The sequence below is a fragment of the Macaca fascicularis genome, chromosome 11 (assembly GCF_037993035.2).
Source record: "Macaca fascicularis isolate 582-1 chromosome 11, T2T-MFA8v1.1".
NCBI classification, from domain to species: Eukaryota; Metazoa; Chordata; class Mammalia; order Primates; family Cercopithecidae; genus Macaca; species Macaca fascicularis.
The window spans coordinates 100,141,322-100,167,722 of record NC_088385.1 but is presented as its reverse complement, the minus strand read 5'-3'; the positions used below and the strand labels follow the sequence as shown (position 1 = coordinate 100,167,722).

The 26,401-nt window shown below is 43.1% G+C and overlaps 1 long non-coding RNA gene and 1 pseudogene across 1 annotated transcript; both read left to right on the top strand.

The window, feature by feature from the left end:
* The first annotated feature begins 924 nt into the window (after positions 1-924).
* LOC135966302 (uncharacterized) lies at positions 925-9,764 on the top strand. The gene is made up of 2 exons (XR_010579530.2): positions 925-968; positions 9,368-9,764. It is a non-coding gene; the product is annotated as an uncharacterized lncRNA (long non-coding RNA).
* Positions 9,765-15,451: 5,687 nt separating this feature from the next.
* On the top strand, positions 15,452-16,144 carry LOC102121249 (nascent polypeptide-associated complex subunit alpha pseudogene; annotated as a pseudogene).
* The last annotated feature ends 10,257 nt before the right edge of the window (positions 16,145-26,401 follow it).

The window sequence follows — 26,401 nt, the reverse complement described above, 5'->3', positions numbered from 1 at the left end:
GATCTTGCTCCCTGACCTGCCAGTCAGGTGGAATTTCATTTCTTTGTGCTCTCGGGATCTGGTGCTTTGAAGAACTGGCTTCATTAGCCACTAACAAAGACGCAGTTGTTGAGACATCAGCAACTGACTTTTTTGTGTGTGCTTAAGAGATCACAGATATTTTTGTGTCGGTGCTATCAGAGGTTGGAAGGATTGCTATAGCTACATGTTCTTGCCCCTCTCCCTAAGGTCTATGGAAATGAGAAGCAATTATAATAATTATGATAGTGATAATAGTAAACCAGTCACTGTATGTTTTGTGCTGGGCACCATAGTAAGTTCATTTTATGTTCAAAACAACCTTCTGAAGTATGTGTCATTTAGGACTGGTTTGACTGCAAGTAGCAGAAACCCAATTTCAATGGTTCAACCATTGAATAAATCCAATGGAGGGATTTATTTTTCTCATGTAATAGGAAGTCCAGCTGTAAGCATTTCAGGGTGAGTATGCAGGCCCCGTGGTGCCATCAAGAACCCAGTCTCTTTTGCTGGAGGCTTTCTTCCTCAGGTATGCAGCGTAGCTGTTCTATTTTGTGCTTCACAACTAATTTTTAGGCAGGGAGTATTTGAATGAAGGGAGAAGCTAAGTAGCACAAACTGACAAGGTGAATGCAAGCTGGATGTGTGCCCTCTAACAGGCTTTCTCAGAAACTCCAACTGGTACCTCCTCTTGCAGCTCCTTGTCCAGAACTGCGTTGCATGACCACATCTAGCTGCAAGAAAGCTGGGTAATCCAAGAGCATTTAAGTGAGCCCCTTGGTTAGTAAGAAAGAAAAGGGAACTAGCTATTGGTTCCATAACCAGTGGTGCCTAGCTTAAGTAGTTAATGTTTGTTAAAATTTACAGACAAAGCAAGTGAAATTGGAGAAGTTAAGTATTTACCAAAGGCCATCTATCTAGGGAGTGATGGAGCCCAGATCCGAATCCAGGTATGTCTGACTCCAAAGCGACATTCCCAAATGCTGTTTAGAATTTGTTCCTGATGCTCGGTGGTGTTTGGGCTGGATAACAGAGGACTTAAGGGGGTTCTCTTATGGGACTGGGAAGGAGAATTGAGTTTTCATCTTCTTGAGAGTAGTGCTAAGATCATTGTATAAAAGATATGGAAGGCAGATTTTGGTACAAGGTAAGGAAGTGATTACTCACAATTAGTAATTAACCGGTCTATGGACTGTGTAGCTAACTCTACGACCAGGAACATTTATGTAGCTTGGAGGAGATTCCTTAACTGACTGGGAGTTTGGGCCTATTGTGAGTTCAAGATTCTAAGTCCATGAAACAAAAGTGGCTGAGATAGACCCATCATGATGAAAAGAGGGCTTTCGGTTTCTGCATAGATGCTTCTTGATTTGTCAGTTAGAGTGACCATATAATTAATTTATAGTCCAAACTGGGGCATTTTTTAGAGTAAAAAAAGGATTTATTAGTAATTACGCTGCGACAACAGGCAAACACCAGAATCATCATGGACCGAGTGGAAACCACGGCTACCCCAGCAGAAGGCTCCTGATGGATAATGGAATGGGGAGACCTGGGCTTCATAGGAACTGACAGCTGGGTAAACATCCAGAAAAGACAGACACCCCCAAGGCAGACCTCCTCAATTCTGTAGGCTAAACCTCCCAAGAGGCCCTGCCTGTGATGACAGATGTTAAAATCTGATGGGCAGGAACAATGAGTGACTACTGAAAACATGGGTCTGACACAGCCCCTCAGGCCCTGAGTCTTCCTTAGCGTGACTCATTTTTGGAGACACTGAGCTTAGGTAATGCCGTGTGTCTTACTGAGTCATGAACGCAGCCCATTCTAGGCTGGGAAGGCAACTGGATTTCACATCCCCTGATATTCTTCTCAGCTTTTAAAAACTGCTCTTCTGATTTGCTCCATGACCTTGGGCAAGTCACAACCTCTCTGTGTGGTTTGGCTTCTCCTTTAGTGGAAATAAAATGGAAATAATAGTTATGCAAGAGAAAAAAAATGATTCAAGATCTTCCAATGAAAGTTGGTGCATAGAGCCAAGTGATATTATTATTTTCATGACAGTTATTAGCAGAGCTGCTTCTTGTCCCATCCCCTGTCATTAGGGCACAGGGCATGGAATAAACACAGGTTTGGCTAGTGACTGGTATTTGATGATGTTGGCACCAGAGAGAAGGGGAGGAATTTCTCTCTGGCTTGTGTTTCACTATTAACCTCCTTGTGCCTGGATCTCAATGCCTGCTAGCATGGAAACTGGAAATCTGTGAGAATCTCAGCTATTTGTCTCATAGAGAGGCAGCCTATTCAGAAAACCATTTCATAATGATGCCATTACAATATTGTCTTTATTCTTTCCTTAATTCCTTTATTCAATAAATATTGATTGAGCATGTCTGTGTGCCAGGTTCTGTTTCCCAAGGATAGAGCAAGAGCCATAATGACAGCATTAAGCTTTCCAATGTTTGTTGAATCAAGGAATTTATGAGATGTGAAGTTTGGAGAACTGATCTCCTGCTGCAATCTTGCATCTCTCTCGTCTATCCTGATCCCCGAGATATATTTCTAAGAGCAAAACTGCTCTTGTTACCCATTTCCTAAAGGAGTAAAACTGAATTTCTCGCTCTTTTTCTTTTTTAGAGGGAGTCTGGCTCTGTCGCCCAGGCTGGAGTACAGTGGTGCGATCTCAGCTCACTGCAAGCTCTGCCTCCTGGGTTCACGCCATTCTCTTGGCTCAGCCTCCCAAGTAGCTGGGACTACAGGCGCCCACCACCATGCCCAGCTAATTTTTTTATGTTTTTAGTAGAACGGGGTTTCACCATGTTAGCCAGGATGGTCTTGATCTCCTGACCTCGTGATCTGCCCACCTCGGCCTCCCAAAGTGCTGAGATTACAGGCGTGAGCCACTGCGCCCGCCCAGCAAAACTGAATTTCTTAATATGGCACAGAAGAACCTTCAGGGTTGGCCTCCGTTCACCGTTTTGTCTCTTCTCTCACTGAGCCCCTTTTTGGACTACAAGTGTCAACTATTAGGACTTCCCTACAGGTTCCTGAATATTCAGTTCTTTCATAACTCTAGGCCAGAGGGCGGCAGACATTTACTTGTAAAGGGCCAGATAGTTAATATTTTTGGTTTCCTGGGTCATGTGATCTCTGTTGCAACTACTTGGTGCTGCTATTGTAGTGTGAAAGCACTACAATATAATATAATTGCATTGGAAATATATATATTTCCAATGGAAAAAAATATGAATGCATGAACACGGCTCTGTTCAACTAAAACTTTATTTACAAAAACAGGCAGCAGATGGGATTTGGTCCACAGGCTGTAGTTTGCTGATCTCTGCTTTAGGCTTTTGCTCATTCTGTGGTCTTTTACTTGTCTACATTAAACTCCTCCTTTCATCTGACCAACGCCCAATCAATTGTTACCTCAAGTCTGAGGTCTTGCCACACTACCCTGGGTGGAACTGGCCACGCACTCCACTGTGTTCTGTACATACCACCCCCACAAGTAACAGAAAATTAAAGCTGTGTTTTCTCCCGTAACCATATTAAAAGCTTTATTTATTCATTCATTCACACATGAACACATTCACGGATTCATTTATTTTACAACATTTAACGACCACCCACTATGGGGCAGAGTTGATGACTTTTTAGTTTTTGTACAACACCCAGTGAAAATACAACACATAAAACGTGCTTAATACATGCTTGTGAAGAAAAGGAGATAGAACTCAATAAAAAAAGTCCATTGCCAAAGATACATCTGCATCTTGGTTGTAAGTGCCCAGAAGTGGGGCGTTGTCTTTATTGATTTCGAAGCCTCTCCACTGTGTGGAGGGGTTTGGTCAGTTAATTGTATTTGGAGCTTTTCTTTTAAGGTTTCTGTCACCAGGTCTGGAATAGTTTGGTGGCTCCCACCTGTTGTCTATTCTTATCCCTTTTCCTAGAACTCAGGATCCTGTTTTCTGGTGACCTCTTATGGTGGGACTAAGAGTAGTAGCACCAACTTCTAAACTCCCATTTGGGCAGGTGACTGACTTACGTGAGTTTGAGGTTTACCAACATAGTGCAGTGTGTTCCTTGTTTTTACTGTTATTTTTAAGTAGGAGATCTGTTTTTTCCATTGCTCCCTAAGAAAATAGGGCTATCTGAGCTAAGGAGCTTAACCAGCTCACAGCATGGGGATAGTGAAATAGTTTCCTTGCAGAGTCTGAATCTTTTGTTTGTTTGTTTTTTATGTCCAGTCTCTGGCTCTTTGAGAGCAATTTAAAGGTAAATGTAAATATGAAGCTTCTTCATTACTCATATTACAGAAATTATTTCATGGTTTTATGAGCCAAAAAATATTTTAAGTAGGGCTTAAGTCATTTTCTTAAATTTACAACCCATTCTAAATGTAAACAGAATTATATTTAATTGATTGTCACCAATGGAACCAAAATGACTTCATTTGGTTTCAACCTGGTCAGATATAGATTTTCAATGGTTACCAGGAAGGAAATGTGTTTATAGTCAGAGGCAGAGAAAAGGAAATGGTTATAGCTGGTTACAAAACAAGCATAAAACCTCCACACTGTTTCTCATGTTACAAGAGCAAATAGGAAAGAAGCCACAAATGGCGATGGTAGCACAGAGTGTGTGTTGAGTAAACACTAGAGAAACGGGAGAATGTTCTGGGTCTCTACTTTTTCCATTACAAAGGCAGCAAGGGAAGCCGCTGAACAGAGTACAAGGCTGTCTGTTCACTAACTCACCCTCACAGGTAATAGAAAATCAAATTCAAGTTCCATTGCGCCCAGGGGCTCTTCCCTGATACATCAATAATGTGCCTGCCCTGACACTTTAAGACTGGTTACTCTTATGAGGAAACTAAGGTGAGAAGAAACTAAGGCAGAGGAGGTGGGGAGTGGAGCAGGGTCACAAACTGACCTTTGGTTACAAAAGAAAAGACAGTGTTACTAGCAGGGCCATGAAACGTAGTAAACACAGCCAGGGCAAAGTAGAGAGCGTGCAAGCTAACTCCATTGTGACAAACACTCATACAATTTGGTGATAGGAAACTTCTGGCAAGTTCCTTATTGGGTAAGCTGTTGTCACAAGTGTGTTTTGAATGGGTTCGTAACAATGTGTATGTGTTTTAGATGGGCAAGACTGGGACAAATGACTTTCATGAATAAATATGCTACTTGCTTGCCTGAGGTATTAAAATTTAAAATAAAATGCTATCTTCACTCTTGTTTCTGGCATGAACAAATACTTTACTTTTGGCAGTTCTTATCAAAAGTTAAGTGTCACCATTTGGCAATGTCTATTAGAATGAAAACTCACATATCCTCTTGATTCTGTAATTCCACTTTAAGGAATTGATTCTGTAGTCCTATTCATACATATATGCAAAAGTATGTTTGTGGAAGCAAAAAACTGAAAACCACCATTATGTCTATTCAGAAGAGGCTGGGCAAATTATGGGACAGTCATATTATGAAATATAGTGCAGCTGTACAGATTTGCAGCAAACTTCACAATATTTGTTAAGTTTCAATGAAGAATGTAAGAGTATATGTAAGGAAGGGGAGGGGAATACGCACACACCACACATACACACACACACACACACACACACACACACACACACACACACTAGGGCAGGGGGCCCCAGTCCCCAGGCAGCAGACTGCTACTGGTCCATGGCCTATTAAGAACCAGGCCGTACAGCAGAAGGTAATAGGCAAGCGAACGAGCTCTGTCTCCTGTCAGATCAGCGGGCGTTAGATTCTCACGGGAGTGTGAACCCTGTTGTGAACTGCCCCATGTGAGGGATCCAGGTTGTGCACTCCTTATGAGAATCTAATTAATGCCTGATGATCTAAGATGGAACAGTTTCATCCCAAAACCATCCTCCACCCACGCTTGTCCGTAGAAAAATGGTGTTCCACGAAACTGGTCCCTGGTGCCAAAAAGGTTGGTGACTGCTGCATTAGGGGACTTCAAAAAGTTTATGGAAAAAATTAAAAGATAAAAATAAAAATATAAACTTTATTTCTCAACATAAGCTCCAACAAGTTCAAGACACTTTCGTAAGCAGTGATAGCCATTTCGTGCATCCCTAAAGAACTGAGGGTCCTGGGAATTTAACCATATCAATGTAATCTTTTTTACCTTATTAACTGAAGAAAAATGGGTATCCTTTAAAGATTTCTTAAGATTAGGAAAAAAAAAAAGTCAGAAGGAGTCAAATCAGGATTGTATGGTGAATGTCTAACGATTTCCCACTGAAATTCACAAAATCGTCCTCGTTTGATGAGACAAATGAACAGGAGTATCGTCACAGTGGAGAGGGACTCTCCGGTGAAGCTTTCCTTGGAGTTTTTCTGCTAAAGTTTTGGCTTTCTCAAAACACCCTCATAAGAAGCGGATGTTATCATTCTTTGGCCTTCCAGAAAGTCAACAGCAAGGCTTTGAGAATCTCCAAAAATTGTTACCCTGACCTTTGCTCTTGATCAGTCTGCCTTTGCTTTGACCGAACGACTTCCACCTCTTGGTAGTCATTTCTCTGACTGGGCTTTGTCTTCAGGATGATACTGGTAATGCCGTGTTTCATCTCCTATTGCAATCCTTCAATGAAATGCTTCAGGATCTTGATCCCACTTCTTTAAAGATTCCACCGAAAGCTCTGCTCTTGTCTACAGCTGATCTGAGTGCAGTGGCTTTGCCACCTTTCCAGTGAAAAGTTTGTTCAACTTTAATTTTTCATTCAGAATTGTGTAAGCTGAACCAACTGTGATGTCTTTGGTGTTGGCTATAATTAGGCTTATGCTGATTATGTTTATAATTAGGTTTACGCTACTAACTGTCAGTCCTCTGTAATTGGGGCACAAACAATATTATTATTATTGTTATTATTTTGGGGACAGGGTCTTGTTCTGTTGCCCGGGTTGGAGTGCAGTAGCACAATAGTGGTTCACTGCAGCCTTGACCTCCAAGGCTCAGGTGATCCTGCCACCTCAGCCTCCCACGTAACTGGGACTACAGGCCTGTGCCGCCACACTTGGCTAATTTTTAAATTTTGTGTAGAGATGGGGGTCTCACTATGTTGCCCAGGTTGGTTTCAAACTCCCGGGCTCATGCGATCCTCCCACCTTGGCCTCCCAATGTGTTGAGATTATAGACGTGAGCCAACAATACTTTTTCCTCGAAAATATATGCGAATGGTCTGCTACTGTGGGCTTCATCTTAAACACTGTGTCATCTCTTCTTAAAATGAATTAGCCATGTGTAATCTGTTGATTTCTTTGGGGCAGTGTCCCCATACACTTTTTGTGCAGTTTCAATGATTTCACTATTCTTCCATCCAAGCTTCACCCTAGATTTGAAGTTTGTTCTTGCTTCAATTTTAGCAGAATTCATGTTGCTCCGACAGAGGCGCTTTTCAAACTGAAGTCTTATCCTTCTTACTGCCTCAACTAGATTCTGTCCAGACATGTTATAACAGGTTAGTATGAGTTTATTTTGGTGCAAGAAAAATGAAAATCCATGCTTAGGTTTTTCATAATATGCATTTTCCATAAACGTTTAAAAGACTTCTTGTGTGTGTGTGCACTTATGGATACATAGACTATTTCTAGAAGGATACCCAAGAAATTTAACACTGAATGTTTCTATGAAAAAGATTGGGAGACTGGGTTCCAGAGGTCGATAGAAGTTTACTTTCCACTCCATATTGTTTTGCCCTGTTTGAAATTTTTATCAGCCAGGTGCCTAAATCATTTTTCAAAAAGAATTTTAATGGAAATGTCATTCTTCCCAATTAATTAGGGTTTTGCTGGTGATGGTATCAGTGCCCAGTGAAATCGACTGAAATATGTGGATTGAAAAAAAATGGGTGCCCTTTAAAGATGGACTAAGATTCATGGGCTAAAAATGGTTTAAAACGTTTTGAAAGAAGGTATCTTTCAGCTATGTGTATATTTGGGAAAAGTATTTCGGTAACTAATGAATAATAGAGAACGTTGATTTGGGCTGCTGTTTTTATGCTGACAATTTGGAGTCCCAGAGAGTTGTGTAGAAAGCCCAGCACCTCTCCCCAGCAAGTGGTGGCTAAAGCCCTTTTTTGTTGAAGGGTCACCCTGACTTAAAGCCTAAGAAATCATTAATTGAAAGCTTTCAGCTTCTCTTGTATATTCCAACTTCATAGCTCTAAAAATGTCATAATTGCCACTTTTCTCTGCCTGTGGATGACTGAAGAGTGCATGGAAGGATAAACACTAGCTGATTTATTTACTTTAAATAATACCCTGCTCATTCCCAGGAGCCAACAAGGTTGGTGGCCTTTAGAAATCAGTCACATGGGCTGGGTGCGGTGGCTCACGCCTGTAATCCCAGCACTTTGGGAAGCTCAGGCGGGTGGATCACAAGGTCAGGAGTTCGAGACCAGCCCTGGTCGACATGGTGAAACCCTGTCTCTACTAAAACTACAAAACTTAGCTGGGCATGGTGGCACGTGCTTTTAATCCCAGCTACTGGGGAAGCTGAGGCAGGAGAGTTGCTTGAACCCAGGAGGCGTAGGTTGCAGTGAGCCATGATTGTGCCATTGTGCTCCAGCCTGGGTGACAGAGCGAGACTCCATCTCAAAAATAAATAAATAAATTAATTAATTTTAAAAAAATCAGTCACATAACAACAACCTAGCAATTTCCTTCTAAAGTTGGGCTCACGTGCAGAAAAATGAAAGTACAGAAGAGTGAACAACACACATTCTTTTTTGAGACCTGCGGCTGAATCAACATTTGGTGTTTTGGGGGAAAGTAAACGACAGCACCCCCTTCATTTAGACATTTTCATTAGCCAGTGTTCTCTCTTGTAATGTGGAGTTTATTGTTAATTCACCCATCGTTTATCTATGGCTTCTCTCTTCTCAAACAGACTGTAAGCTCCTTCAGTGTTGGGGCGGTGTCATTCATCCATTTGTTCATTTATGGATCAAATATTTAATGCATAGCTACCACATGCGTAATGCTTTGCTGAGCCCTTGGGGAGGCAAAGATGGAGACATATTCCTTGCTTTCAAGGTGTTCAGTCTTTGAGTCTCTTCTAGTCTCATGGTCTAATAGGTAGCCTCATTCAGATCTGTGTCTCCCAAGGTTACGGACACACAGAGGGGTCAAGCAGGTGCTTAGTAAATGCTGGTTGGTTGTGAAATTGCTCAGACTGTGAACCCACAGTGGTGTCATGATACTGTGGGTGTGTATTCCATTTTTGCTGATGGATTTTAAGAAATCACCAGACAGTTGTTCAAGATCTCTTTAATAATAGCTTTTAGAAGTATACTTTCTTTTTTCCTTAGATTAGACATTTCTGGACCTGGCAACGGGACCTCTTTTAGGGCTGAAACTAAAGACAACAATGATTCTGACCCAGGGGCCTGGGCTCTAAACTCCTTGGGAAGTGGGCCCACTTTCCACACAGACAAACACGAATGGCAGCTCGTGAACAAAGAGGCACAGGAAGAGGGAAGGGGGTCAGGAAAGGTGACATTTCCCGAGTGCCCGCACAAGGCCTGGATCGCCACATGCTTCAATTCATTTATGAACAGCCACTAGAGGAACACGGTGACACTGAGGTAGAGAGAAAGAAACGAGCGTTTTGGCAGTGGATGGGGTCTGGGGGTGAGTAGGCAATGGATATATTTGTATGTATGTATGGTGTGCTTATTGTTTAACATTAAATACAGATTTATCAAGCACTCTTCTACATGCTACATGCCCAAAGAGGTGTAAGCCACAGTCTGAGCTCTCAAGGAGGCAAATGGTATAAAGAAACATACCCTAAGTTAAATAACAAGCTGAATGAACATGGTATAACATTATAGATTTTAGAGTTGCCTGGATCCAGAGGGAACATTTGATCCAGAGTTTCCAGAAATGTTGTCCTCATCTCACTGATAGGATGCAAGATGATTTGGGTATTATACAAACGTTTAAAACTTTCATTAGGCATTCATGTTAACATGCATTAGAAAAATCGACAGCGTATCACGCCCTCTGTGGTGGCACATGCCTGTAGTCCCAACTACTCGGGAGAATTGCTTGAGCCCAGGCAGGGATTCAAGGCCAGCCTGGACAACATAGCAAGACGCTATCACAATAAATAAATAAATAAATAAATAGAAAAATCTGTAGCATATCAGACTCTTGCATACATGGATATTACTGCTTCCCGTGAGGCTACATATGAAAGTGAATTGATTTAAGGATTATCTAAAGGAAAACATCAAGGTAGTAGCTGAGAACAGGAGAGTGGACTGGACTATGGTAAAGATTCTCTAAGTGTTATTTGAATGACCTGAGTTTGGGAAATTCAGATCAAGTGCAATCTCCAGGATGCAGACAGAGTGAGTGAGTTATCCAAGGTCGCAAAGCGAGTGGAGATCACAGACCGGAACGCAGCCTCCGCCCCCACGTCTTTATTCAGTCATTTCTTCCTACTTTGCAGATGTGGAAACTGCAGGCCAAATAACAATTTCTGTCTTTCGAATGCAGTAACTGCCTTGAGAATCTGATTGCAAAGTAGACAGCATAGAGTTGCCTTCATGAAAAATCAAGGTTAATATTTATAGAGTGCTTACTGTGCGTCCCAGTGTTATAAAAATTTCATACATATTAATTTATGTTAATCCCTAAGCCACTCTGTGAGATGTGCTCAGATATTTCTACCATCCCTCTTTTTGTATGAAGAAATTAAGAAACAAATATCAATAGCTTTCTTAAATTATAACCTGCAGAGCTGGGATCTGAACCCCCAGGTAGTCCAGCTCCAGAATTTGTCTCCTTAACCATTACACATACAGCTTACCAACAATAAATGGAGAGGTGAAAGGGGCAACTTGTCTACCTCGTGAAATTGTAGAGATTCTGCTCAGACAATGTATTACTCCCTTGTTCCTTCCTGTTTCACATTTTTCAATTAATGCCTTGTTCATTCCATGGAGGACATTGTTTCTTCGTGCCACCATTTTTAATTAATTAATTAATTAGCATTAATTAATTAATGTTTTAGAGATGGGGGGGTCTCTCTGTGTTACCCAGGCTGGTCTCGAACTCCTGGACTCAAGTGATCCTCCTGCCTCAGCTTCCCAAGTAGCTGGGATTACAGGCACCACCTGCAGTGCCCAGCTCACATCATCACTTTTTAATCTGCAGAAACTCAGATTCCACAGGGAGAAATCTGTGACTACCAAGAACAATTCTTTTATAAAAATAAAATGTGTTGGATTTCTATGATAAAAACTCTAAAGAAATAGTCCCACCCCTAAGGTTGAAGAAAGGAAAAGAGTCATAGGAAATGAATGCAGGGAGGGTAATTTTGGGACATGGTGGGGCTGAGAGTGACACTGGAGAGGAGGCCCGTGTTAGGACTGGCCCAGCGCACCACAGGGGGCCACCAGGTGTTGAGAAAGCCCTGCCTGGTGCACAGCACTTGGCACAGCACCTGGCATAGAGCAGGTGCCTGAAAGCTTTGTTGAGTGGATGGAAGCCTGGATGGAAACAGAAGCCAGGCACGGAGGCGGGTGCCAGTACAGTGACTGGAGGTGAGAAGGCATCAAACACTTGACCTACTGTATAACTTTGCTCAGGTAAGCCCAAGAGGCAAGCACAGCGCCAAATCTCCAATCAGCAGACAAAGGAGCTGTGAGTAAACCATTCACTGTGCTGCTGCTCTGGCTAGAAAGTTTTGCTTTGGAGAAATCCTTTTCATGTTTGTTACCTATTGGTAGCAGCCCCGGTTCAATCCTCTGACCTACTCTTCCTTAGATGAACAGCCCTCACTCTCCTTCCCTATAGGGTGCCTCAGGGCAGGCCAAGGCCATCTGGGGACCATCGCCAGCCTCCTTTGTGCTGGTGCCAGAGAAAGATCAACCCGTGGCACTTTTCTGTATCTCACCAGCAGGTGCTGACAGCTGAGCCATTCCATGCACCTTTGGAGCAAAGAACTGCCGGAAACCAGGGCCAAGTTCAGAGCCTGAAATTTTTTGAAAGGCTACAAGGAGAAACCTGGGGGGCCTGATCACACATTACATCAGCCGTATGTGAGCGGAGGATGCCACCGATGCGAGGAACCCAGTACCTGTCAGAATTGCGCAAGTTTTACGCAGAAGCACTTAAGTGTTGCAACATGACTCCACATCTTTACCAAAAATGTGAAACATCCACCCAGCACACACTTTAAAAACACTAAAGCTCCTCTCCACCAGGTGGCTAAGGCTGCTTGATGAGGCTGACAGGAGAGGAGCTTTGCAGGGGGCCTGACTTACTGTAGCTCTTGGCCCAGGGAGCTGAACATGCAGTACTTTGCACCCCAATAGCCTTGGGCAGCCCAAGCCTCTGATAAAATGTACTTTTTTGTGTGTTTGTTTTTCCTGGCAGTCTCATTTTGGGTTATAAATGGCTCATTATTTCCATCCCATAGATCCATTCTTGCCTCTGTTGCGTTCTCTTTCGGCTTTCCAAAATAACCGAAAGGTTGGTAAAATCAACGCTGGCGAACGGCTTGTTCTGACCTTGAGCAGAGGCCGAATTTCCACATTGCTCAAGCCATCTACGGTTGCTCCCGTGTCTGAGAGGCTGGCTGGAAAGGCCTCCTGAAAGCAGGGGATATAATTATACTTACACTAAAGCACTTGTTGCCATTAAATGCCAGGGAAGTGGCATGGACCTTCCCTTGCTCCTGCCCTGCAACCTTTTTGGAGGACTATTGGGTAATCATCAGAGGTTATAGAGTTGGAACAGCATTCCCCCCAGATAGGTCATTTTCCCTGCAGGACAGCTTGGAGGCAAATTTTATTAAGTATCAAGTAGCTGACCCAAAGCAGTATAAATAGCGAGAGAGCATATGACAAACCCAGAAATGAATGTGGTTAAACCCCAGGCTGAAGATATATAATGTGTTTACTATTATCAGCACCTGCATGAAAATATTTTTACCCAGTAGCCTTCCAGGAAAAGATGAAACATATAAGTGATGTTATTAAGGCTTAATCGTAGAAAAATAATTTTGACCCTACTGTTGGAAGTCAGTGGGCTACAGAATTAATTTGGGGAAGGGACCTGAGGATAGGTTGGATGTGACTGGGTGTCATAGGAGGTACAGACGGACCCTGATAAAACATCCCAAGTTCAGCCAGGTAAAAGCCAGGGGAAAAACACATGGAGGTGTAGTTTACATTGGGTAGGAACTGTAAGCAGTCACTATCAGGCAAAAGGGACTTCCGAGTTGGAATTTTTGGAGAGAAACATGGAGAACATTTTAATTCAGGCCTGTTTTCCTCCATTGTTCCCTACCTTTATTCTAGGACATACCACAGAGTACAAACCATGCTTTAGTGATATTGATCAGAACACAGATGACTGAGTTATGAGAGGCCATGAGCTTTCCAAGGTCGGTTTCCTAAACCAGTGCTTCTCATCAGTCCGGTCCCCACTGGCCAGAGCTGTTGATATCCTGGAAGATAATCTTATATTTCTGCAAAGGTAGGAGAAGGCTCTGGGGAGAAATGGTGTAAGTTTTTATTTTTTATTTTTGATTATTATGGGGACATAATACGTGTAGGTATTCATGGTGGAGGTACTTGTGATGTTCTGATACATGCATGTGGTGCATAATCATCACATCATGGTAATTGGGGTGTCCATCACCTCAAGCACTTATGTCTTTTTGTTAGGAACATCCCAATTCTACTATTTTAGTTTCATTTTTGTTTGTTTTTGAGAGACAGAGTCTTGCTCTGTTGCCCAGGCTGGAGGGCAGTGGCAAGATCACGGCTCACCGCAACCTTGACTTCCTGGGCTCAAGTGATCCTCCGGCCTCAGCCTCCCATGTAGTTCTATTAATAGAACTAAGACAAAAAAGGCCATAGGCTTTCAGAGGCCATGGTGACCACAAGAGGCTGATGCACCACCATGCCTGGCTAATTTTTGAACGTTTCCAAGAGAAGAGGTCTCCCTGTGGTGCCGAAACTGGTCTCAAACTCCTGGGCTCAAGTGATCCTCCTACCTCGGCCTTCCAAAGTGCTGGGATTACAAGTATAAGCCACATATCCAGTCTAGCAATTTAAAAATATACAGTAAATTATGGTTGACTGTTGTCGCCCGGTTGTGCTGTCAAATACCAGATCTTATTTAACTATAGTTTTGCAGCCATTAACCATTCCCATTTTTTCCCCTTGCTCCCTGCTACCCTTCCCAGCCTCTGGTAACCATCATTCTACTCTCTATCTCCATGAGTTTGGTTGTTTTAATTTTCAGCTTTCCCATATGAGCGAGGACATTTGAAATTGGTCTTTCTATGAGGAATGGCATGAGTTTGACATAGAATGCAATGTGTTGAAGCACTCAGAGTCAGCAAATTTCCAACACATCCCTGGCCCTGCCTACAGCCTGCAGCTTCCTGTATGCCTTGTAAAGGGAGACTTCTGTTTCTACCAGATCTGAGTTCTAAAGGTGTTTTTAAACATGGCAATATTGTGTGATTAACCCTTTGAAGAAGACAGTAGCCACCTGAATACATCAGTTCTTACGTGTTAATTAAAAATCAGTATCTTTACTTTGTATCTATTAATAGAACTAAGACAAAAAAAGGCCATAGGCTTTCAGAGGTCACAGTGACCACAAGAGGCTGATGCAGTCAAGAAATTCTTCACAGAGGGCATGGGGCGTGGATGTGGCTCTGTCACTTTTTCCCAGAACCACCCTCACTCCTGCAAAGACTGTTGACTCCTTACCCAATATTCACTCTCCATGTCTTCCTTAGTAGAATAACTGCAGCATGGGAAAGTGCCTGGCTAAAAGGCTACATTTTTCATCCTCCCTCGCAGTAGGGGTGGCTAATGAAATCCCAGGAGATGTTGGGTGGTCAGGGTTGCCAGATCAAATAAGGGACACTTAAATTAGAATTTCAGTAAATAATGAACATTTCATTGTTGTTGCCGTTGTTGTTGAGACCGAGTCTCATTCTGTCACCCGGACTGGAGTGCACTGGCGCCATTTTGGCTCACTGCAAGCTCCGCCTCCTGGGTTCAAGTGATTCTCCTGCCTTGGCCCCCTGAGTAGCAGGGATTACAGGTGTGTGCCACCACACCTGGCTAATTTTTATATTTTTAGTAGAGACGGGGTTTTGCCATATTGGCCAGACTGGTCTCGAACTCCTGGCCTCAAACGAACCACCCACCTCGGCCTCCCAAAGTGCTGGGATTACAGGCATGAGCTACCTTGCCTGGCCTACCCCTTTTGTCTTTTTTCCCATTTTATTTTCTGGGATATGGATGCTATGACTAGGGCTCCAGCCTCCTTCTTGGGTCATGAGGTTAAGGATGGCAGATACAAAAGACAGAGGACTGCATACCTTCAGACTTTCTTAGGTGTGATAGTAACCATTGATTTTCTTTAGCTGCTTGTTGTACCTCTGTGATTTGCATCCAACTGCTCTTCCTAACTGGTGTAGCCATAATAAAGGGTGCATTGTGGCGGCAGCAGCTGAAATTGATGAAGAACCAGTCAGTAAAGCAAAACAGAGTTGGAGTGAAAAGAAGACACAGAAGGCTATGTCCAAACCTGTCTTCAACAGGTTACGGGGGTTACTAGAGTCACTATCCGGAAATCTAAGAATATCCTCTTTGTCATCACAAAACCAGATGTCTATAAGAGCCCTGCTTCAGATACCTATATAGTTTTGGGGGAAGCCAAGATCGAAGATTTATCTCAGCCAGCACAAGCAGCAGCTGCTGAGAAATTCAAAGTTCAAGCTGAAGTTGTCTCAAACATTCAAGAAAACACACAGACTCCAACAGTACAAAAGGAGAGTGAAGAATACAAAGTTGATGAAACAGGTGTAGAAGTGAAGGACATAAATTGGTCAAGTCTCAAGGGAATGTGTGGAGAGCAAAGGCAGTCAGAGCCCTAAAGAACACAGTAATAATATTGTAAGTGCTATTATGGAATTAACAACGTAACCATCTGAGAGCAACTTTTTTTGGTGTCTCAAATGAGTGACTGCAGCTTGGTTTGAAATTTGTACTGCTCCTATCATAAATAAAGTTAAGGCTTCTTATTGGATGAAAAAAAGAAAAGAGTGCATTGTTATTTTTGGCATTTGGTTCAGTCCGTTTACCATGTGTCATTTTGCATTTGCCTCTTGTGTATAATAAACCATTCTACTTTTTTTTTTTAGGGATGGAGTCTTGCTCTGTCGCCTAGGCTGGAGTGCAGTGGTGTGATCTTGGCTCACTGTAACCTCCACCTCCCAGGTTCAAGCAATTCTCTTGCCTCAGCCTCCCGAGTAGCTGGGATTACAGGCATGTACCACCACGCCTCGTTAATTTTTTTGTAGTTTTAGTGGAGACCGGGTTTCACCATGTTAGCCTGGCTGGTCTCGAACTCCTGACCTCAAGTGATCTGCCCACCTTGGCCTCCCAAAGTGCTGCAATTACAGGCATGAGCCACTGCACCTGGCCCTGATTTTTGTATTTTTAATAGAGACGGGATTTCTCCATGTTGGCCAGGCTGGTCTCAAACCTCTGACCTCAGATGAGGCCCCCGCCTTGGCCTCCCAAAGTGCTAGGATTGCAGGCATGAACCACCATGCCCGGCCTTTATTTTCACTTACTATATTTTTCTAAGGACCCTGAGAAAAGTGGATAGTGTTCCCTACATTCTTTGAAATGGTAGCCCTTAACATGAGCTTCTACATGGTGTTATTACCTGACTACTCTGCAAATTGCATTTAGGTATTTTGAGTAATTGCTTTAGATAATTAATAATAATAATACTTATTAAGCAGAATAGTTCCTATCTCTGCACAGAGATTTGTTCTGAAAACTCAAGACCCATGAAACGGTACTCTGAAACCCCAGAATCATATTTCAAAACAGTTTTGACAACTGTCTTATATGTTGTAAAGATTAGCTAAGGAGAGTCATGGGCACAGGAAAAGCTAATTTGCAAAGCACCATCAATAATTCAGGAATGATGTAAAACCTAACTCCTTCAGCCTTGTTAGCAAGTCGACTGCTTTGGGTGTCCACTGTGAGGTATTCTGGGAAACGAAAGGGGTCCTAGAATTAGCCTCCTTGCAAATGAGCTCAAGCTAACTGGCCTAGAACCAAAGAGAAGTGACCTGGGCTAGGAACTGTATAAATACCTGCCCTCCCTTTCTGCAGTGGAATCTTTCGAAGGTTAAACAACAGTAAATAATCAACTAAGATTTCTCAGAGTTGCTGCATTTACCTTCCTCTACTTTTTTTTTTTTTTTTTTCTGTCTTTGCCCATGAAGATGAAGCAACTTTGGAATGAGAGCAATATTTCCTTTTAGGACTCCCTGCTTCAGACATGCAGAGAACAAGCTCAGGCCTGGCCTGACTGGCAGAGACTGCCTGCGGGAGAGAGCTGGGCTTGAGGTATGGGTGAGGGATGGTGAGTTAGAATTTAACAGAAGGGGAGGAGAAGAAAACTCATATGATTTTGTAAGTTTCCACACAGGCCTTTCAGCAACATCTATCAGCAAAAGAGAGGCAACAGAATCTTGCACCTTGAAAGTCATTGGGGGCAAAGAGGGTCTGGGAGTCAGCTCCTGGAATATCAGCTATACTACAAAAAAGAAATAAGTAATGCAAAGGAACAAGCAATACACATATGTAGAGAGACTGACCTAGAAGATCTGGCCTTGGTATCTGGGAATTGGTAATGATGTCATGATGGTTAGCTCAGAGGAGATGATGGATGAGCCCACTTGTATGCATCTTTATTACAAACGCAAATAAAACTTGGAATGATGTGAGTTGGCAGAAAAAAACAGTCAATCTGTTCATTAGTGTTCTCTTCACAATGTGAAGGGGGAAAAGAACTATTTTTTTGTGTCCAGGGAATATTGAGTTATGTATAATATTCATTCAGCAAACATTCATTGAGTAATGACTGTTTGCCGGCAGTACGCGAGGTGCTGAGAGTGCAAGAATTGTACAAAGCCCCTCCATTGCCCACTCTCGATAAGAGGACAGCCAGAGGCAGTCACCTTTTGTTTACTATGTTTCTCTTAAGGTAAAGACAATCGCTGCTCAAAACAAAAGTACATATCACATGTTGATAGGCAAGTTTGCAATAATTCTTTTTCTTTGTAAGGGGTTTATTACAAGCCCAGGAGTAAAACTTAGAAGATCTTTTTTTTTTTTTGTTTGTTTGTTTTTTTTTTTTTTTTTTTGAGACGGAGTTTCACTCTCCCCCAGGCTGGAGTGCAGTGGCCAGATCTCAGCTCACTGCAAGCTCCGCCTCCCAGGTTTATGCCATTCTCCTGCCTCAGCCTCCCGAGTAGCTGGGACTACAGGTAGAAGATCTTTTTATGTTAGAAATCTTTTCTCTGCCACTATATACTAAACACTTTAGTCAAGTCCTTTAATTTCTCTGGGACTAAGTTTAAACATTTATAAAATCAGGTAATAGAAAGTAGAACTAGACTGATTTAATGAATCCTGGTTTAGGACAAGCAATAAGAGGAGGTTGAGGGCAGAGAGCCACTAACTAGACACTTAGAAACAGTAGGACTTCAGACTCCTTAGCCCTCAAAGTGTCTTAAAGTCTTAGTTTCTTCGTATGAGAAATGGGGATAATGCAATACTTTTTGGGAGGGTGAAATAGATTAAGATAATGAACTTGGTTCAATGCAGGTCACAATAAGAATCGCAGTGTGAATGTTGCTGTTTTTATCCTACCCTGAAACTATTTGAATCTTTTCAAATCAATTCCTTGTTTGTATGAACAGATACTGCATGTACACATGCCTCTCTTACATCACTGACCTCTCAGGAAGCAGTTAACTGGAAAATTGCAACATATTGGGGGCATAAACATGGAATGGATTCACTTTTTGGTCCCTAAAATCAGCACTTTTTGTGTGTGTGTGTGTGAGATGGAGTCTGGCTCCGTCTCTCAGGCTGGAGTGCCCTGGTGTGATCTCGGCTCACTGCAATCTCCACCTTCCGGGTTCAAGTAATTCTCCTGCCTCAGCCACCTGAGTAGCAGGGACTATAGGCGCCCACTACCACACGTGGCTAAATTTTGTATTTTTAGTAGAGATGGAGTTTCGCCATGTTGGTCAGGCTGATCTCAAACTCCTGACCTCAAGTGATCCACCCTCCTCGGCCTCCCAAAGTGCTGGGATTACAGACGTAAGCCGCCGTGCCTGGCCCCTAATCAGCACTTTCCATGGTGCTGTGTCTAATCCCTTTTTCTGTCCAACAACATCCAGGGCAGATTGTAGAAATCTGCCGTTTTAAAAAAGTAGGTCTGCATAATTTAAGTCTCATTCTGGTTCACAGCTTCTCTCTTCCACTCCACCCTTTCCTAGGCTCCTTCAGTGTGTCAAGTGGGGAGGAGGCGAAGAGGATGGGATCAGTGTCTCTCAGCTGCCCGCACACATCTGCAGTCTTTTCACGATGTCAGTGCTGGGCCACAGCCTTACTCTGTTGGCATGTGGGTGCTCCCATGTAGCAAGCACCCAAAGGCTGGCAGCATGCTGTGGGTCTTTGGAGGGCCCCATGGGGTTTCTTGGCTCTACACTTCAGTAACCGGGACGATTTGGCTCTCTAGATGGGCTTCCTTTACCCACTCAGCTCCTGCCACTGCTGCTACCTTCACAACCTGTTTTAATATCACTCTGTCTCTCTAGTGTCTACTGACTTGTCTCTAGGCTTATGTGTAGTTTTCTTGGCATTTGGAGATGTGTTACAAGAAGGCATACATCTCAAAAGTGATATGTGCTTTTATTTCGAGCAGTAATTTTCATTATCTTAGAATCATAGTACAAGTTTGCCCTTAGATACTCATAACGTAAGCAAATCATTCCCATGACATTTCCTTCCTTGTCCATTTCTGGGCCACCCTCGCACTGGTCATCATTCATATACTTTTCTGGGTTCCCTCACTTGGCATGAAACCTTGTCCACTGTAGGCCCCTGCTGGAGTGCATTTTCTGTCTTCTCAGCTGCATCGTGAATGCCTCCAAACAAGGACAGGGCCACCTACCGCTCTACTTCCACACAGGATAGCACCCATTGCACCTCATCACGGTCTGTGGGTCACAGGATCCATTCCACAAATCCAACAAAGACTGTGAGTGCCTCCCTGCCTGTGCAAGGCACTGGTAGTGGCACTCAAGAAATTACCACTCCCCTAGATGAGGTGGGCAGAGAGAACTGAGGGGAGCTGGTGACACCTTCCGCTCTTGCACTCAGGGATCCCTTCTTCCACGATTCCTCTTTCCCCAGTCTGATGTTAGGAGGGAAAGAGGATAAGAACAGAAGCTAGTACAGTAAAAGTCAAGACCTGAGAGGATAGCATCCTAGCATTTATTTGACAAGGGTTTCCTACTCTGAGGTGTTCCAGCAACGCCCCCGACTCTGGCTGTGTGGTGACTCCTGTGGCATGCACTTTTTTGTTTTACTTCACTGTGAAATTTCTTACCCCACTGTTGGTGGATTACTCGGTTGGTTATCTGCCGCTAATAAGACCAAGGTTTTCCTTCCCATTTCCGCAGAGATCAAGCCAAAGTCCTCCCTTTGTGTCAATGTTCCGCCTCCTGAGTTGGTTCTGATGACTGGCCGGCCCCACCTCCTCTGCCTCACTCCTGGCCATGATTAGTTTTTCTAATATAACTATCCAGTCTTTTATTTTCTCTGCTGACATATTTTTAAAAGTATGCAAGAGATTAAAAATGTGATGTTCCCTTTTTATCAGATTCTTAAAGAATCTGTCATTCATACTATGAAACTTTGAGTTTCACAAGTTTCAGGGCATAGTGGCTCACACCTGTAATCCTAGCACTTTGGGAAGCTGAGATGGAAGGATAGCTTAAGCTGGAGTTTAAAACCAGTACAGTCAACATAGTGTGAGTCCTGTCTCTACAAAAGATAAAAAGTAGCTGGGCATGAGGGTACACACCTGTATTTCCAGCTAGTTGGGAGGCTGCGGAGGAGCTCATTGCTTGAGCTTAGGTGTTTGAGGCTGCAGTGAGCTATAATTGCACCACTGCACTCCAGCCTGGTCGATACGGTGAGACTCTGTATCTACAAAAAAAAATTTTTTTAATTAGCTGGGTGTGGTGTGAGTACATGTAGCCCCATCTGTGCAGGAGGCTGAGATGGGAGGATCACTTGAGTCCAGGACTTTGAGGTTGCAGTGAGCTATCATTGCACCAATGAACTCCAACCAAGGTGACAGAGTCTGTCTCAACTAAAAACAAAAGACAAGAAAAACAAGGATGGGTTAGTATACGTAAACACTTTGTTTTGAATATATATATTTAATAAGGGTATTTCCATTTAAAACTTGTTAAAGAGTTCCTGCTCTGATAGAAATAAGAACCCATTTGTTCATACCATTGTGGATCTATGTTAAATGCGTTTTAGAACAATAAAGCATCCTTTCATTTTAGGGATTATTTACCACATCCATAAAATTCTTAACTTAAAAAAAAATTACAAGCCTGGTGCAGTGGCTCATGCCTGTGATACCATCATTTTGGGAGACTGACACAGGAGAGTTGCTTAAGCCCAGGAGTTTGAGACCAGCCCGGGCAAGACCCTCTCTCTACAAAAAATAACCACATGGTGCATTCCTGTAGTCCCAGCAACTCAGGAGGCTGAAGCAGGAGGTTACTTGAGCCCAGAAGTGTGAGGCTGCAGTGAGCTATGATGGTGCCGCTGTGCTCCTGCCGGGTAACAGAGCAAGACCTCATCTCTTGAAAAAAATAAATAGGCAGTTACAGCATAACTTACATAAAGCACACAAATTTTAAGTGTTTAGCTTAATGAATGTTTACATGTGCTTCCATATTTATGCTAGTAAGTATGTATATTTGAAATATGTTTTCTTTGAACATACAACTCTCCATTTATTATATCTGTTTTCATTTCTACCTTATAACTCTTTTTAAAAAAGTTCTTATTTCTTATCAGAACAATGGGTGAGAATAAGGAGAAGAGAATGAATACTGACTGAGTGCTACTCTGTGTCAGGTACCTATTATGCTTCTCAGAGAGACTATCTGATTCAGTATTTAGACAAACATCATAGGGGCCACTCATGTTATCTTTGTAATAAAGATAAGGAAATTGGGTTTTAAGATGGCTAAATAATTTGTTTTCAGTCATACTGTTAGAATTAGACATGAGGTCCGTTTGGTACCAAAATTTTATGATTTCTGTTAGACAATTACAAAGAAGCCATGATATACTGTCTTGTCTTGGGTGGCCCTGAAAGCAGAGCCTGAGATATTTTATTTGAAAAGTGATCCCAGAGGCTGGGCGTGGTGGCTCATGCCTGTAATCCCAGCACTTTGGGAGGCCAAGGCAGGCGGATCACTGGAAGTCAGCCTGATCAACATGGTGAAACCTTCTGTCTACTAAAAACACAAAACATTTGCAGGGCATGGTGGTGCGTGCCTGTAATCCCATCTACTCAGGAGGCTGAGGTAGGAGAACTGCTTGAATCCAAGAGGTGAAGGTTGCAGTGAGCTGAGATCGCGCCACTGCACTCCAGACTAGGCAACAGAGCAAGACACTGTCTCAAAAAAAAAAAAAAAAAAAAAAATGAGAAAAATTATTCCAGAGAAGAGGAGTAGGGAGCAAGGGATGTGAGACAGGGAAGGAGGAAAAGCCCAAAAGAGGATGAGTTACAGGTTTGGCCGTGGCTACAGACAACTTCTCTTCTATCTCACTGGAACCTTCTGAGCAGCCTTATGAATTGTGTCTCAAAAATGCATACTTGGAAGACAAAAGAAGGAACTACCTAGCCATTAATTCCTGTCATCTATTGGCCAAAGATGGTCTCAACAGCCTTAGCCACCCTCTTACTTCTGGGTTATAACGTTTGGGTGCCAAGCAGGTTCCCCTAGGTATACTGCACCTTGTCATGAGAGAAGACCTGGTACAGGAAGCAAGAGGTATGTGGTGGAGACCCAGATAAGACCCTATGAGATCACACTCATGTGAAGCTGGACAAAGACTACATGGAGCTCAATATTACAGCAGTGGCTGCACTTGGAGGTGGGGCTGAGAGGATGTGAAGTGGTGCGTGAGAGGTATCCAGTACACATACCAAAGAATGCTTTAGTAATATAGACCCAGATTGGGAAACAGTTTTCTAGTAACACACCTCTTCTTGTTGCAGAGATTTCAATCTGAACCTATTCTTCTGCTGGTGTTTATGTTCAGACATCAGGCATGTTTGGCAAATTAATGGGGCAGACTTGAGAAAATCTATTTGTATGTATCCATATGCATGAGTTCTTTGCTCTTTTCCTGAAGGAAGGGAAAATTGAGTTTTATTTACAAAAGCCTAGAAAGAGCTATGGGAGAAATGAAAGGGCCAGATGGCAGCTATCCCATGACAAAGTCTGAACTCTATGGAAGAAAAGGCTCAGGCAGAAAGAGTAGGATGTGTGTGTGTGTGTGTGTGTGTGTGTGTTTGAGACGGAGTCTCACTCTGTTGCCCAGACTGGAGTGCAGTGGTGCAATCTTGGCTCACTGCAAGCTCTGCCTCCCGGGTTCACGCCATTCTCCTGCCTCAGCCTCCCAAGGAGCTGGGACTACAGGCGCCCGCCATCACACCTGGCTAATTTTTGTATTTTTAGTAGAGACAGGGTTTCACCATGTTAGCCAGGATGGTCTCGATCTCCTGATCTCGTGATCCGCCCGCCTTGGCCTCCCAAAGGGCTGGGATTACAGGCGTGAGCCACCGCGCCTGGCCAGCAGTACAAACTCTTTAAAGGCCCAGGTGACAAAATGCGATAAAGAAGTAGGGAACTGGACATTCTTCCTACTTTTTCATGGTTCTGCAAAGAAGATCAAATGTTTATAACACAATAAACACAGTTTGGTTGCTTCCATGAATGCTGTTCCATGTGGTCTGATTACCCTGTATATTTAGAGACTAAGGAAGTTTTTATAAGAACGTTAGCAACTGTCATAATTGGGGATTGGCCAGTCGGGGGTGGAGTGGGACTCAAGAGATTGAGCTAGCCTTCAGAGATGGTGCAGGGGTAGTCCAACCAGTAGAAATAGGAAGAAGTCTTGGCAAGTGGGTAGAGCTCAGGATCCAGTTGCGGATAGCTCTAGTACAGATAGCTGCCATTCAGAGAGAGTGGAGAGACTCAGCCATAGGAACTTGGTAAGGGGATTATATCAGGAGAGAAGAAAATAATATTCTAGGCCTGGAAGAAATAGCATACAGAGTTGGAATCCAATATGTAGCCCAGGAAGGCATGGAGGGGGGAGCCAAATATAATCTAAAACAGATGTAATTATAAGGCAACTAGGGCAGAATCCAGTTACTAAAAATAACCAGCCTTGAGACTGACTGGCGTAAGGCTCCATTCAGTTCCTCTGCTGGGGATACATCTGAAAGGTAGAGACTAGCTTCTAGCTAAACAGGCAAGCGCACAGCAGGGGCACGAGCCGGACACGTCTCCACAGGTGCTTATCAGTAAGCTCCATGCGTCTGGATCCACTGACAAGGAAGCAGGTCCAAAATGATTAAAGCCTGTTTGCAACAGTCCTTCTAAGAGAAGACTTGTGTTTTGTTTGTTTGTTTGTTTTTTGTTTTTTTTTTTCTGTCTAGCATGCCTTCTCCTCTTCTTCTGCTAACGGAACTACTTTTTTATGGGGAATCTCCCATTTCCCAGAGAAGTTAGCATGTGATCTAAGTTCAGTTAATCAGAGAAATCTATTCCTTTGGCATGGGAATAGGCAGAAAACCCTAGAAAAAGCAATCAAATTCTTCCTTGAGATTTGATGTTTAAATGCAGAGAGAGAGAGAGAGAGAGAGAAAGGCTCTTTTTTCAGTATTGGATCACAAGCTTGTAAAGATGATATAGACCAGAGTTGCTTCCTGTCACCTTTCCTGGATACCTGGGGAAAGCCATCCATAGTGAGAGACAATGAGTCCAACATTAAGAGAGAATCAAAAATGAGGAGAGATGAGAAATGGATGGAAAGAGACAGAGTCCTGAGGACATTACTTGGCCCTGAATCCAGCCATGACTGAAGCCAAAGCTATCCTACTCTTTCATGAGCCAATACATTCTTCTTTACTTAAGCTGGTCTCAACCCAACTACAATTGGGTTTTGAAACTTGCAATGTAAGGAAATTGGACAAACGCATTTGTTATTTACTGCCTCCATCCACAGCTAATCTGAAATTTAGAGTTGGTAGTTGGTACTGACAGTACTCACTCAATCCTGGCCTTCATTGCTCTTCACAAAGACACACTGGCCACTGCGGTGAGCAGACGGCCACTGCTCTCTGCCTGGCAGAAGCCTCAGTGATATTAGATCTGAGTCTTTGCCCAGCACTGTTTTTGATATATACTTGTTCTTTGGAGCTCACCCCTTCCTCTGTCATATGGTCTTTTCAGACTGTGGATGAAATCTTCAGCCTTTTCCACTTTGTATCAAACTTACAATTGAAATCCTGATGGGCCGGGTGTGGTGGCTCACGCCTGTAATCCCAGCACTTTGGGAGGCTGAGGCAGGCAGATCACAACGTCAAGAGATCGAGACCATCCTGGCTAACACAGTGAAACCCCATCTCTACTAAAAATACAAAAAAAAAAAAAAATTAGCCTGGTGTGGTGGCGGTTGCCTGTAGTCCCAGCTACTTGGGAGGCTGAGGCAGGAGAATGGCGTGAACCCGAGAGGCAGAGCTTGCAGTGAGTGGAGATTGTGCCACTGCACTCCAGCTGGGTGACAGAGCGAGACTCCATCTCAAAAAAAAAAAAAAAAAAAAAAAAAAATCCTGACCTTTCCTCTGAAACTGGATGCCTGTTTTAAATTTCTATTTGAGAATTCCATGATCACCTCACACTCAACAAGTCTGAAACAGAACTCAGCAGTGTCCTGGTGCTGACGATGGCACCAGCATTGTGCCTGTCATCTGTTCTAAAGGAGCTCAGGACATGCCACCCCAAAATAGGCCACTTTGGCAGATTGATGACGTTGAGCTGAAGGCACTTGAGAAATAGCAGATGCAGGAAGGGCTTTCTAACCACCCCTCCCCTCCACATTTTTAAAAATCTAAACAGGCCATAAAATTTCCCATGAGAAAGGTGTCCACCCTGTACCAGCAAAAGAAGAACATTCCTTAAAGAATCATGGTGTGGAGAAGAAAAGAGAGAAAGAGACAGAGAGACAGAGAGAGAGGAACATTCTTATCACCAGGGACTGGGAATCAATGCTGAAATGGATCTGGACAAACAAAGTTACCAAAATAACTCTTATTTTCCTCTAGTTCTCTCTAATATATATCTTAGTCAGTTCCTCACAATTTACAGTCCCCGG